This window comes from Lactuca virosa, chromosome 8 (genome assembly GCF_052849685.1).
Source record: "Lactuca virosa cultivar CGN04683 chromosome 8, Lactuca_virosa_CGN04683_v6, whole genome shotgun sequence".
Classification (NCBI taxonomy): Eukaryota; Viridiplantae; Streptophyta; class Magnoliopsida; order Asterales; family Asteraceae; genus Lactuca; species Lactuca virosa.
The window spans coordinates 155,852,109-155,861,996 of record NC_136433.1 but is presented as its reverse complement, the minus strand read 5'-3'; positions in this window follow the sequence as shown (position 1 = coordinate 155,861,996).

The following is a 9,888-nucleotide window of genomic DNA, read 5'->3' as shown; positions in this document are numbered from 1 at the left end:
CAAGCTTGGATCTGAGTTCTCCAGAGGGAGAAGCTTCACTTGGAGGTAAAAAGCTCAGAACTTTCCTTGTTATGGTTGTGTGCTTCTTGGACCAATTTTAGGGTTTTTGGTCCCAAGCTTGAGGCTTTATGAGTTGATGCACTCCAGAGCTTAATAACATGTCCTTTTAAGTGTTTCTTGTGGTGGAGAACCATAAAAATAAGGCCTTGATCGTGTGAATCTACCCATGCATGAGTTATGAGCACTTTGGGTTAAGAAAGCAAAAGTTTTCATGTGTTGTGGCCTTATCAGCCATGCAAAGGCTTAAAGTTGTTAACTTTATGGAGTAAGAGATGTTAGGAAGTCCAGATCCAAGAGTTGAGCTAAGGTCTTAACGGGTTAAGACCCAGAAAATGGATTAAGCAAGCCTGATGGTACGCGCCGCGTAATTCCAGTACGCCCCGCGTACTGGGTTGAGGTCCCCGATCAGTTCCTTGAGTGTTTGGGTACGCTGAGCGTACCAGGGGGGGTACACCCCACCTAACTCCTTCTGGGGGTTTTTGGGCTAAGCATTTTGTTGGGCCTTGAGTGTTGGGCCGGGAGTTTGGACCTCATGTAATAGAGTCTTGGACTAGAGAAGTGTATGTATGTGCTTTGGGCCTTTGGTTTGGACTTGCCTTTTTGGTTGGGATTTGGGCCATGTGAGGGCCCATTTATTATTGGGCATTGGTGGGCCCAATGGACTTAGGGCATTAATGGGCGGATAGGTGGTCTATCTTTAGACCCAATAAGTGAGAGGTTGGACTTAGCTCCTAATTGAGATTATTGTGGGTTTGGCACAGAGTTAGAGTCCGATGCGTAGCAACAGTGATTATAGGAGCTGTTCTTCATCCGAGGTGAGTCTTCTCACTATACTTTACCTTGAGTGGTAATTAGAGTTATGTGACAGAGTATCTTATATGCTATGTATGTGATGTGTTGCACTGCATTATTTCTATGTGATTTATGCTGTGTGTATTCTAGAGTTTATAGAGTTAGGACCGGAAGGTCCACAGAGTTAGGATCAGAGGGTCCACAGAGTTAGGACCAGAGGGTCCACAGAGTTAGGGCCAGTAGGCCCACAGAGTTATAGCCTCGAGTGGCTAATATGTGTTATATGAGGTATTTTGGGGAACTCACTAAGCTTTGTGCTTACCGTGTTATGTGTTTTGTGTTTCAGGTTTTCTTTAGATCGCGGGACGGCACCGGCTTGATTGTACACACCAGAGAAAGAGTTATATTTTGAGGATCCTGGATTATTAATGGAGTTGTGCTCTGTAATCTGAATAGACGAGATTTTATATAATTTGTTATGAAAAGTATGCGGTTTTAAAATGAAAAATCTGTTTGAAAATTTACAGCGTTACACATAGTCTCGAAGTTGACTTTGTATCCATATGACCTGTGAAGTGCAAGACGCAGCGGTGATATATTCAGCTTCGGCTGTAGAAAGAGACACGCAAGTTTGTTTCTTAGATTGCCAGCTAACGAGTTTTCCATCAAGGAATTGACACCCGCCAGTTGTGCTCTTTCGGTCTAGACCACATCCTCCAAGATCAGCATCAGAAAATGCTTGAATAAAGAAACCTGATTTCACAGGGTACCAAAGACCGAGAGACAAGGTTTGCTTCAAATATCTGAAGATATTTTTCACAGCCATCATATGAGGTTCGCGTAGATTAGCTTGGAACCTGGCACAATAGCAGACAAAAAACATAATATCTGGTCTACTAGCTGTTAGATACATTAGAGATCCTATCATTTGACGATAGAGGGTCATATCAGCAGTCGGTTTCTCCAGAGATGGTGTTAGCTTCGTTCCGAATGCCATTGGAACCTTTACTTTTGAATCTCCCATCATGCCGAACTTCGCCAGTAGAGTCTTCGTGTAAGCCTCCTGATTAATGAATATGCATTCTGGTCCCGGTCTTATGTTCAGTCCAAGGAAAAAGTTAATCGGACCCATTGAACTCATCTCAAATTTAGTCTCCATCAACTTCCGGAATTCAGCCGTTAGGCTAGGTTTCGTAGAACCGAAGATGATGTCATCGACATAGATTTGGACGATCATTAAATGGTTAACCTCTTTCTTACGAAATAAGGTTGGGTCAACCGAACCTTGTTTGAATTTTGACAATTTAAGAAAGCGAGTTAATGTTTCATACCAGGCTCTAGGAGCTTGCTTTAGACCATAAACCGCTTTGTCCAGAATATAGCAATGATCAGGATACTTATCATTCACGAAACCCGGTGGTTGCTCCACATATACAGTTTCTTCTAGTTCTCCATTCAAGAATGCACACTTGACGTCCATTTGAAAAACTTCGAAATTCTTGTGAGCAGCGTATGCCAGAAAGATCCGAACTGATTCCAGCCTTGCTACAAGAGCGAAGGTTTCTTCATAATCTATACCTTCTTCCTGACAATATCCCTTAACCACTAGCCTTGCCTTATTGCGTATCACGTTCCCTTCTTTGTCTAACTTGTTCCGAAATACCCATTTTAGTCCAACCACTGATGCATCCTTTGGTGTTGGAATCAGTCTCCAGACTCGGTTTCTCTCAAACTCATTGAGTTCGTCTTGCATAGCATGTACCCAATCAGAGTGATCAAGTGCATTGTTAACTGTTTTCGGCTCAATCTTGGAGACAAATGAATTAAACATGCAGAATTCCACTTGGGAGAATAGAGCTGTTTGCTTTGCTTTCAGTTGAGAGCGCGTAAGAATTCCCTCAGATGATTCACCAATTGTTTGAGTTTTCGGATGATCTTTTGTCCACTTTGTGAGAGGACGGTAGTTAGGATCATAAGCAGGATCCAATTCGACATTGACTTCTTCTTCAAATTCTGACTGAGCGTCGTCATCATTCGTTTTGCTATTCCCCCCCTCGAATGATGAAGCAAATTCAACATCAGGATCAGAATTCTCCCCCTCGGTTGGACTTCCATGGTTCATAGTTGGAGATGGGTTCTCCCCTTGGAAAGGCGAATCATATCGATTTGAGGTAGACGAACTCTCCCCCAGGAAAGTGGTGCGATTATCTGTTGGTTCGCTTTGACTTTTGGGTTCGCTAGGATCTTTGGGTTCGCTTGGACCTTGAGGTTCGCTTTCCATGTCTTTTGCAGCTTCGTTAATTATCTCCTTCAGGTTGTCAACCTTGTTATTAGCTGCTTTCGCTTCAGAAAGATTTGCATTCTCCAGTTCATCAAAGAGCAACATGTACTCTTCAAACAGATTTGATACAGGAGCCGTGACTTGACCTGTTTGTGGAAAGATCTCCTCCATTTGAATTTCACTGGATTGAAGTTTCTTCAGATAATTGTCATCAAATGTGACATAATAGGTTTCTTCTATCTTCTTTGATCTTTTATTTAGAACTCTATATGCGTTGGAGGTAAGAGAGTAGCCAAGAAAAATCCCTTCGCCCGCCTTCACGTCAAACTTGTTTCGGTTCTCTTTGGAGTTAAAGATGAAGCACCTGGAACCGAAGACATGGAAGAATTTAACATTAGGCTTGCGATTATTCAAAATCTCATACGGTGTGATAGAAAATCGCTTATTGAGGAAAGTTCGGTTCTGGGTATAGCAAGCAACAGAAATCGCATCAGCCCAGAAGTACAGAGGAAGTGAAGCGAAGGTGAGCATAGTTCGGGCGGCTTCACATAACGAACAGTTTCGCCTTTCAACTACACCATTTTGTTATGGAGTATAGGGAGCAGAGAAGTTGTGAGTTACTCCATTTTCGGCCAGAAATTCTTCAAAGTCGTGATTTTTGAATTCTAACCCATTGTCACTTCAGACATTTCTCACAACCTTTCTCAGCTTTACTTGCACCTGTTTAATGAAAGTTTTGAGTTGTGGAGTTGCCTCTGATTTCTGTTTAAGAAAGAAAACCCAGGTAAAACGTGAAAAATCATCGACAATAACAAGAATATACTTATTACCACCGATACTTTCTATTGCTGATGGACCACATAGGTCGATGTGTAAAAGCTCAAGAGGTTCAATGATCTTTGTGTTAACACGTGTTGGATGACTCTTTCGGTTTTTCTTTCCCATTTCGCATGCAGCACATAAATTTTCCTTGTCAAATTTGAGAAGTGGCAATCCTTGCACATGATCACCAAGAACCAGTTTGTTGATGTCCTTGAAGTTAAGGTGCGAAAGTCTTCGATGCCATAGTCAGCTTTCATCAGAATGAGCTTTCGTTAGAAGACATACTTCTGGCTACCCTCGTATCGAGTTAAGATTCATTGGATACATTTTGCCTTTGCGCTGCGACTTCAACAGAACTGTTTTAGTTTTCTTTTCCACGATCTCGGATCCTTCATCATCAAATGAGACCTTCAGGCCAGTCCCCACTACCAATTGTGATACACTTATAAGATTGTGCTTCAATCCTTCCACATAGGCCATCTTTCGAATGGAAAAATCTCCGTTCGTTATCATTCCATAGCCTTTTATTGTGTCGAATGAGTTGTTTCCATACTTGACACATCCACCATCTTTTAGGGCCTGAAACTCCCTCAGCTCTTCCCTTCTCCCTGTCATGTGACGTAAGCAGCCACTATCAATATACCATTCGTAGTCGAACTGCTCGTCCCTTATAACCTGCAAAAATCAAGCAGATTTAGGAACCCAAAGTTGCTTGGGTCCATGTGAGCCTTTTACAGAGGAGGGAATCGCAATAGAAAGATTAACCAAATATGTTCGTTTTATTAAAGTGGTTTCGTCTTTCCTTTTGATGGTGAAAACTATAATTTTGTTAGCTTTTGTTTGGTTTGAATCAGATTGTTGAGCTTTATTTTGATTTTTAACAAAAACTTTCTTTTGTTCCTTAGGGTTGGTTGTCGTCTTCTTCGTTTGCAATTCACTTTCAGAGACGAGCTTTCCCTTTCCCTTGACATCCTTGTTAGGATTTTGCTTTGCTTGAGAATGAGGAGGATGGGATTTAGGACCGAAACTGCTCTTTCGGTTCTTGTCACTGCTAGATTTGGGACCGAAACGACTCTTTCAGTTCTTGTCACTGCTAGATTTGGGACCGAACCTGCTATTTTGATTTATTTGACTGCAGGACTGATAGTGTTTGCATGAGTCAGAGTTAGCCTTTGGATTTTCTTTGGCTTTGGGATTAGACGCTTTTTCCTTGCGAACATAATTAGGGTTTTGGGAGTGCCAGAACTGCTTCCTTTCATTGAGATTCTTTTGATATCTCCTGTTTCACTGGCGTTTTTGTTCAACAAGCTGCTTTTGAGATTTGTGAATGTTTGCTCTCAGCTTAGGTCTCTCAGTATGAGTTTCACTCTTCAATGAAGAGGTTTCGCTTGCCGCCTTCGTAGGTTCGCTTGGAACTTTTTTAGTACCACTTGTGCTTGGTACATCAAAACTTGTCGGCTTGTTGAGTGGTTCTCCCACATATCTGCCTTTGACTCTCCATGATGTTCTTCCTGATAAACCAACAGTTTCGTCTGTATTGTCAATTGGAGCAGACCAAAAGTAATTATCACAGCCACCTACGTTGTCTTCGTTTACTATGGCTGTAAGTCCGGCTGTGTGTTTCTGAGTGACCCTGTTGTGGTGTATACCTGATTTGGTACGGTTTGTACCTTTTGATATACCACTGCCTTCAGTTTCAGAACTTTGGTTTTATCTTGAGATATCCGTGCGAACTCAACTGAATTTTCAGATATAAGATATTTGGTGGGTTCGATTTTGACAAATTCTGAACAGTCAACCACATCCTCTACAGAAATTTCACTCATATCACTGTCCTCGTCAAATTCAGAAGTGTTTTCTACATTTATCTTGTTTTCTGAACTCAACTTGGTACTCAATGAGTCAAATTTCTGCATGGTTTCGGTCTTGATTTTCAATTTTTCATTTTCTTCCAAAACATTTTTAAGCATGTCCTCATGGTCTTTGGACTTGATAAAGGACTCGATTTTGTCCAGACCGAATCTGTAGGCGTCAGAAGTTTCTTCTGATGAGACAATCGATTCACACTTATAGCAATCTGCGTCTATTTCGTCTTCCTTTAATTCAAGGAAAGGCAAAATCATTTTGTGAAACTTATCTCCAATCTCACAATTCAAATACAACTGAGTAATATTGAAATAAAGACGTTTAGCAATTAAGCAAAAAATGTTCCTTTGTTTCAAAAGCTTCAGATTATCACGTTGTAAATAAATTATTTCGTCTTTTTCCCTAACTAACTCCATTTCCTTCTGCTCTATCCAAATCCTCCTTTCCTCACTTTTTGAAGACACCTTGCTGATTTGGTCAGTTAGGTTAGAATTTGCTAGGCGATTTTGTTTTAAACTACCACTTAAACTAGAAAATTTGAATTTAATTCATTTAAATCTTTTTCATAGTTAGTAACTGGTATTTTCAGTGATTCGAGTATGGATTGTACCTTCTTGATCAACTGATCACATTCGTTGATCTGCTCACCCATTGGTTTGGCGGCGAAGCATCTGTCTTCTCTTTCCTTCGCTTCATCAGACCCGCCATCCGTTGTGTAGTCTCTCATTTGTGATACACCAGCAGTCACCATTAAGCACCTTCCAGCAAACTCAACACTATTTCCCTGAGCCACAAAAGCTCTGCCATACGAGGGCTTGCGGACTTCTTCATCTTCAGAGTCAGTAGACCAGACCTCTACTCCTCCGAACTCATCATCAACTAAGTTCTCCTGCACAATCAAAGCATTAATAGAGTTGTTAGAGGTTTTCTTCTTCTTGATTTCTTCCAGTTTGCGTAGGTAATACGCTTCATCATCTTCTCCATCCTTCTTTTCGGATAGCTTTCTCAACATACAATCTTTGGCAAAGTGATTTTTGCCGTGACAAAAATTGCAGTCATATCCGGAGTCACCAACAAGCTTGTTCTCCTTCTTCGGTTCTTCTTGCTGAGGAGCGTTTTTATCCTCATCTTTCGCCTTTTCGGAACTGTAGTTCCCTTGCCATTTTCGGTTCTTGGAGGTGGGAAACTTTTTACAAGCAAAATTCTTGAGATTGGAAATCATTAGTGCATATTCATCATTTGTCAGATCACATTCAGAGAGATCCAACTCTTCTTCTTCTTCAGCCATATTCTTACCCTTTGAGAGAAGGGCCAATGATCCCATACCAGATACCAACTTCGTTTCCTTAGTCACTACACTTTCATGTTACTTGAGTATTCCCACAAGCTTCGCCAACGAATAGTTTTTGAACTGTTCATGAGCTTTCACTGTCGATACCACAGCCATCCATTCAGGTCTTAAACCATTCATAAAAGTGACCTTCTGTTCGATCACTTCTCTTCCAATTCTGTGCTTGATCATCTTACTGAGAAGATGATTGAAACGATCGAACGACTGAATGAGTTTTTCTTCTTGCTTTTGCTTGAAGTCACCAAATTCTGAAAGCAGAAGAGTTTGAATCGAATGCTCCAGATCCGCATCAGTAGAGTATAGCTCCTTAAGCCTATCCCAGATTTGTTTTGCCGTCGTGCATGAACTGACCAGACGAAAAGTATCCGATTGCAAGGCAAATCTGATCATCCTCATAGCTTTAATGTTGCTCATCAGTTTGTGTTTCTCATCTTGAGGAACTTTCTCTACATCGATCATCAGCTGATTGTACTCCTTTTGAGTTTTGATGACTTTATTAGTTCCGGAGTGAGCAAATGGACCCAAGGTGATAGCTTCCCAGATTAGATACCCATTATCCTCTGAACTAAGAACATAGTCTTCAAAGTGATGTGTCCAGACTTCATAATCTTGAGTGTATAAAATCGGAATTCTCGTAGTAGATCTAATGCTGTTGGATATGTTGATGGGGTTTGTTTATGAATCATTGTGAGACATGATGACTGTTTTTGAATATCTGTCAAGAACCAGACTTGTAAATATTGAATTAGGGTTTTATAAAAAACCTGGAACAATTTCAATAAATGTGATGACGGCTCCAACGATTTCAATAAAACCGGAAACCATAAAGAGATTCTTCCAACAGAAGAGATGCGTATAAGTTACACAACCTCCTGCTCTGATACCAACTGTTGAGAATAATGTTCTGTAAGATCGTTTAGATTCGTAACAGTTTCGATCAAACACTGTAAAAGTAAAGAACACACGATGAATCAAACAAGAGCTGAATGATTAGTATGCTCCACCTCAGAAGAGCTCGATAAAGAACTTCGACTGTAGAGGTGTGCTAGGGTTACAGTACAATAAAGGAATAATAATTATCAAAAGTGTACAGGGAACGATGCATGCATGCATCTTATATACTAAACCCTAATGCCATACACACGGCTGGACAGGCCCAAACTGTGATAACTCTAGACTGAAGGAACATGCCCAATGACGCAACACTTAGACCCAACACCTTACATACCATTGGGTCTAGCCCTCACATTAGGCCAAACCCGCTTATTGGGCCCAACCCACCATAATAGGCCTAGCCCGATCATACAAATGCAAAAGTTACAAAGACAGTTAGCACCCTACATAACATACAATGGGCCTAGCCCTTCTTGATCCATGGGCCTAGCCCAATATATAAATAGGCCTAACCCGATCGTACAATGGGCCTATCCCAACATACAAATGGGCCTAGCCCACCATACAATGTAAGAGTCACAAAGACAACTAACATAACATATCGTAGTGGGCCGACATTGGTGCCTCGACTCACAAGTACAGTGAGGAGACTCACCTCAATCCGCTGATAATCAAATAACTGCTCAGGTTGCTGAACTAGATAACCTCGCACTAAATAAAAATAAATACAACCATAATTAATAATTAACCCAATAACCCAAAATCCAAAGCCCAATCCATAATCCAACTTCCTAAAGGGTAAAATACCATTTTACCCATCCCATAACTTGTCCAAGCTCAAATGGCCCAACCCCCAAAAGGCCCAAGGCCCAAAAGGCCAAAAATGGATTCCTGGGGAGTACGCCCTGCGTACCTGAAGTGTATGCCCCCGCGTACGAACTGCCGAAGCACAATATACAAGACGTTTATGCGCAAACCATGCATTACCCTGAGTGTACTCCTATGTTCGCCCAACGTATTCAGTAGAGAGCCAAAACTCCTAGAAAAGCTCTTAATGGTTATGAAAAGGACTTCCAAACTCAGATATGACCCTAAGGAGATGTCTTAACATGTAAAGTTGGCAACTTTACTCCTTTGCATGGCTTAATGGGACCAACTCCTTAATAAAATCCATAATAAACACCCAAACTCATGCATGGTCCAAACTAACTCACCAAGATGACATTTTTATGAACAAGGGACCTCACAAATGCCAAGATCCAACATTCTAAGCTCTCATACTCACATAGATGACTCTAAGGACCAAAATGAACCCAAAACATTCCTTAGAATAGATCTAACAACTAGAGTCATCAAGTTAGAAACTTTATACCTCCAGAAGGTAGATCAAGATCGACAAAGTCTGGATCCAAAAGCTTCAAGCAATCCCACACTTCTCCAAGAAGCTCTTTCTTCTTATATGAGCCCCAAAATGCATGAAATACCACCAAAAGCTCAAGAACCACACCAATTGGGGCTAGGGTTTCATTTCTAGGGTTTAATGGGATAGAGAATGATGATAAGAGGGTTTGGTGTTGAAGTAGTATGGATTATATTTTTCATGCTTTAGTCTTCTTACTTCATTTTAGTCACTGCACATTACTGCAAATGTCAGTACTTAATCCTTAGTAAAATACTCTAGGTTTAGAAGTAATGTTGTAATGGCATTATAAATTTATATATTTGATTGAAGACCATGCATGGGAGAACAAGTTTTCTTTTGATCCTATAGATAGCAACATGGCCTCGTAATCTATTATCAAATTACATTCTCCTTGTTTTA